The sequence below is a fragment of the Vidua macroura genome, chromosome 3 (genome assembly GCF_024509145.1).
Source record: "Vidua macroura isolate BioBank_ID:100142 chromosome 3, ASM2450914v1, whole genome shotgun sequence".
Classification (NCBI taxonomy): Eukaryota; Metazoa; Chordata; class Aves; order Passeriformes; family Viduidae; genus Vidua; species Vidua macroura.
In genome coordinates, this window is record NC_071573.1 from 82648916 (window position 1) to 82654677 (window position 5762).

Sequence of the window (5762 nt, forward strand, 5' to 3'; positions counted from 1 at the left end):
CCTTACATTTTAGGAACATAAATAAATGTATACACACAACATTTAGAAAAAAAAATTTAACTACTATTAAATTTTAGCTGATCTAATTTGGCTTGTTTCTAGTAATAGTCCCTACATTTAAATTCTTACTAATTATTGACAGCAGGGTTTAATGGTGTGGGACAAAACAACTCACTAGTTTGATTTTTTTCACATTGCATGTTAAGAAAGGACCTACCATTAACCTAAAGTTGTCTTAAAATTCATTAATTTTAAAGTTTAAAATATCCTTTTCTGTATTTTTGTCAATTGAATATATTATTTCGGAGAACTGATGGAAATGCTTCTCTATACTATCAGAAAAATAATAATCTAGATTTATGAATCACTTTATTATATTTATGTGGGTTTTACAATTTCAGAGGGTGATTCAGAACCTTAGCAGGATGAAGAATGTCGCATAGCCACCCAACTCTCACCATCCATGAAAGAGGATGCTCAGGGATGCTGGTTTTCTCTGTACACACTGCAAGTTCTGGCTGTAGCTAGGCTACCAGAAGAACACTTAGGGAACCCTTAGCTGCTCATTACCACCCCCACCACAGATTTCCAGCTCCCAGGTTCTGCCAGTGTAACTTGTCTGGTTGCTCCCCAGGGTGTGTCGACATGAGCCAAGCCCACTCACTTTCAATGACAGGTCTTTGCAGGTCCACCTTGGTTTGCCCAAACTAACACAGAGAGTGAGTTTTTGAAAGACTGGGCCAGCAGACTTGAGGGCAGCACTTTCCAGAGGATTTTTATGGTCAAGGGGGTGGAGGAGTCCTTTGACCTAGCAAAGCTGCCACTGAAGTGGAGCAGCACTGCAGGTGCCTTCTTATCTGACAGTGAGAATGCAGGACAAGTGCGGTAGTCCAAGTGCAGCCAGTTCCAGCAGAAGCTCACTGAAATCTACTGCTCCAGCTACAGATTACTGCCCTGCCTCATTAACTGGATCTTACCATTTCCCCAAACCCCACACTGTATCTGGGATTGCTCTTAGCTTCATTTTCTAAAGTAGTTTGATTAATGAAATAGGTCCAAATATTTGTGTTTCTAGCCTAACCCACTTTGATAAGTAGCAAACTAGGGTGTGGCCACATAAATTGATATATTGGTAGACCTGACAGGGATCTCGAGTTTCACCTGGTTAATTGGTAGGTGAAGCAACACCTGAGACCTTTGTTAAAGCCTTTTGAAGAGCAATCATGTCTTCTTCGGCCTGGTTGATATAAACTGCCATCTAAAAAGCACTTCAGGATGCTTCTCTTTTCTAATTTTGTAGCTACTTAATTCTAGAAGTGCTTAGACATGCTAGGAATAAATGTGGAAAGTAGTGTATTCCAGCTAAGTTTCCTGTATTCATAAACCAAATACTGACATCATACTGGAAACATGAGTATATATGTTCAGAAAGGGCTGACATAGAACTAAAGACAGAATGCTGAAGGCAGGGCTACTGCAAGTAGAATTACTCTTCAGAAGGTTTATGATAGAATCACATCTCTGAATTCTTGTGTAACTGAAATGAGACTCTTCCCCTGTTCATGTAGATGAATTCAAGGTTTACTACTTTTAATACAACTTTCTCTCAAAAGGTGGAATCTTTCTTGGACCAGCTGTTGCACACTAGGAAAACAAAAGGTAAGACCTTAGGCAAGGGAGAGGAAAAACATTGTGATAATATTATTTGTGTCAGCTTAGTGTTCATATTACTATGAATGCCTCGGCTGGCGGTGTTGCTGAAGCTGCAGAACAATGAGCTTGTATATAATAGGCAATAAGTTGCCTCATGGAATTATGTAATAGTGTAAGAGAGCTTGAATGGCAGACAGTTGCCTTATTTGACAATGGGCTGGATAACCATGTGGTGTGCTTCTTACTTTATTTCAGTGCAATTGAACGTGGTCTCTGACCCTGCTTTCGACAGAGGGTTGGACTAGACAATATGCACAGGTCCCTTCCCACTTTAATCATTCTATGACCTTAAAAGTTCTGTGAGTCTGTGATCTTGAATGTTGACAAGTCATTGGCTGATCATAGCATGGAAGTATCCAAAGTAGTCCAAGTTCTATGGTGTATATGGTGTTAGCCTACTTCTACTCCAAACTTCATTGATCTGATTGATTCCTCTTGACTTGTATGGAAACTGTGTATACCAGATGCTCTGTTCCTGCTAATAATCAGGAGAAATTAATGGAAAAAATATAGATTTCTAAATTTAACTGTCCTTCTAATATACGTAAAACTGATTGCACTTTTATTGATCAGTACAGTAGAAAAGTTGGCTTTGTTTTCTGTTTCGTAGTAACTAGCTTCTAAATATCTGGTTTTTGCTATTCCCTGTAGTATTTGTGCAGAGGACTATTGAATGAAAGTTCAAGAGGTTTAAAGTGTATTGTAGCTTTGAGGTGGTAGAGATGTCCCCAAAACAGAGGTAGAAGCAGCTTTGCTGAATACTGTATGTTCCAAAAGCTTGATAGCTTGAAAAACATCATTATAGTAGTTTGGAGTGCTTGAACATTTGTCTTATTTGAAGATAAAATGTAAAGCTGTTCTGAAATTTATTTTAAATGGTTTCTGTGTGTTTCTTCCTACCAATTGAACTGCATGACAGGTTTATTTTCAAAGGTAAATGTCATAGATTATTTTTACTTACAAATAACAATTCTGAATAATAACAGAAATTTCTATACAGCACCGGACATAGATAATGATAATAAAATAGTTACCAGACTTCAGAGTGCCTATGTTTGAAAGAGTGGAATAAGTGTGTTGAGACTACTTAGTTTGTATATCTGTAGCCCCTTATCATCACAATTAGCAATTATTTGCTTACAGCCACATACTCATTTACAAGGAACTGATGACAATGTTTCCTTTGACAGTTCCAAGGCTGTACTTCAGGCTGGCTCTGTAGACCAACCAGCATACCTTTGAAGCACAATGTGATGTAGGGCTACGTTACTTTGATCTGTGTCCTTCTTAAATGTTGTTATAGAAAAGTGATAGTGTGTTACATTTGCATCCCCTAATTACTTAAAAATATAAACAGTCGTGGAGTTAAGATATAAACTAATTTTTATGACAACCACAAATACGGTCAAAACATGGCTTTTCTAGCAGAGCCTACATCGGTGGTACAGAAGTTTTCACCACATATTGGACAGGAGCATTTTTGCCTTTTTCCTCTGAAATCCTACAGATCAGTGTTTCTCTTGTTAGTATCAGAGCTTTTCAGACAAGAGGCATCTGTCAACACTAGCAGGTCAGGTATGATGGAAAAAGACGACAGCTGCAGAAAGATAAAGCTACCCAATAATTCCTGTGCTTTTTAACTGAAAGCTGTAGCAGCAGGCCAGCCAGCCTGAACATAAATTGTGTTACAGAGAAAGTGTCACACAGACACAGAGGGATGAGTATATACATAGTAGAAAAACAACTTGCTGCTATTCTCAGGTTTTGGGAATTTCACCTACAACCTGCCACTGTCCAGAGACCCGATAAGACTTGCAGTGACAGAAAGAGAACAGAAAAAAACCTGTATTGACACAGATAATACTGAGGGAGTGAAGAAAGACACCAACTGGTCTCTTCTACCCATCAGCAACTTTTCTGAATTATTTCACCCTGAGGTGCAATGTTTCTGTTGAACCTGAATTTAGTTCAATTGAGGAAAAAGGGCATCTGCAAATAAGTTTTTGGCTCTACCAGTTCTTTCTCTTGCTGTCTCACTGCTAAAATTTTGCTTTTCCTTCATAGTGATCATTAGTTGTAGATAACTATAAATTTAATATCAACAGGATTGCTTCTCCCCTTTCCATAAATCCAGGGGAAATTACCTCTTCAAGTCTGCTGGACTTCCTCTCTGCCCATTACCAGGCTCCTACTGCTCTCATGGAATTGTTGTTGCTGTCTCCTAGCTGCAAATTTAAAGAAACTGGAGTGACTGTAGAAATAGGGTGGGAACAGTTTTAGAACTGAGCTTATGCATATGCAGGGAAAGAACCAGCAAAGGGTGCCTGGGAAGATGATGGAATCTGTGTTTGCAGAGACATTCTGAACTTGACAAAGTCTTCAGCTGCCTGCTGTAGAGGGGAAAGTAAAGTAAACTCTCTGCAACAGAGGGTTTTACTTGACGTCCTCCTGAGATTCCTTTCAACCTGAATTATCCTGCAAGTCTAAAAGTAGGGAGACAAAATGGAAAAGACATATAATCAAATGAGGAAGGTAGCAATAGAACTAATAAAAAATTCTAATTTCCCCATTCCCCCCCCCCCCCCCCAAGGTTATTTTGGTTTGGAATGAGATGTGGGAATAATCCAAACTTTTTGGATGGCATAGGAATAAATCACTGCACATGTGCATCATTCTCCTGTGGGTGACATTTCATCTGTATTAATGGAGGGTTACCTCTGCTTTCTCCTTCTGGATGGATGGTAAACTGGGAAGCTGCAGGGGGTTGCTTCCATCACCCATTAATGACTAAAGACACCTGGGAAAAATGGAGAACAGGTGGGAAAAGAAACAGGGAAAAGTTACAGAGTAATTCTGACCTGTTTCGTTCCTATGTTACTCAGTACCCAGGCAATATACTATGTTAACGTGGGCCTGAATTTCCGATTAACACAGGCATCCCCTGTTAAAGGCCGTATTTCCAGTCTTTCTGTGTGGAACTATACCACTTTGTACAAACTATTTAAATATACATGAATAGCATGTAAACAAGTGGGTGTGACTCCCTAATTTGGTGGTTTACACACGTAACTGGGAGCAAACCCAGCTGAGTTTCTGCCCTGGTGAATTATTAGTACAAATTATTTAATTAGTACAAATTGTTTAAGCTCAACAAAGCTCTTGAAACCATATCAACAGTAGGATCTAACCTCTCCTGCTCCAGAGATACCGTAGTTTGTTGTCAAAATAATAACATTGTGGGAGAACAAGAGGTATGAGTTCAAATGCCCCCAGGTAAAGAGGGGAAATGAGGTCTATGACTGCCGTATGATGCTCTATGCACATCCTAACCACAGCTCTTGGTTAAAAGGCAGGTGGCCAACCCCTTGGAAAACCTTAGGGTTTCGTTCTGCTTCTTCTGCAGGTACTTGAGAGAGATCGCTTAGTTTCAAGATGTGAACAAGTCAATCACTTTTGTTTTTCTCGTTAAAAGTAAAAAAAGGTAGGTGGCATTTGAGCTTCAGATAAAGAATTGATTACCCCACCTTGTAATGGAGTGCTTCTCTCGGCGGCACTGGTTTGTCTTGCAAGTGATTTATCAGGGCAATGTAACGAGGAGACCTGATACAACAGCATGCTTGCACCTGGAGCATGAATGGATTTACACGGCAAAACAAACCCCCGCGTTGAAAAAGGCAGAACAGTAGCGATGGAGAAAGACTGCGGCTGATTTCAGTCGAGGAGGGGAAGCCGGAACCTAGCGAGAGGAGAAAACGAAGGTAAATTTAAACAGGCTGAAATAATGCACCTGTACAAGGACCACTGCAGAGATTTACGAGCGGATGCTGTTCGCCGCTCACCGCACGCAACTTGCCCGACGCGCCCAGACCGCCGCCTGGTTCGCCTTCCCGACGGCTGATGGAGAATCCCGGGCCCGTGATTAGCCGCTGCCGCCGGGGCGGGGGGCGCGGCGCCACCGGGGGAGCCAATCGGGAGCCGCGGCCGCCCCGCTCCGCCCGCCCCGTCGGCGAGGCGGGCGCTGGCGGCGGGGGCTGCCGGGGCGCCGGGGG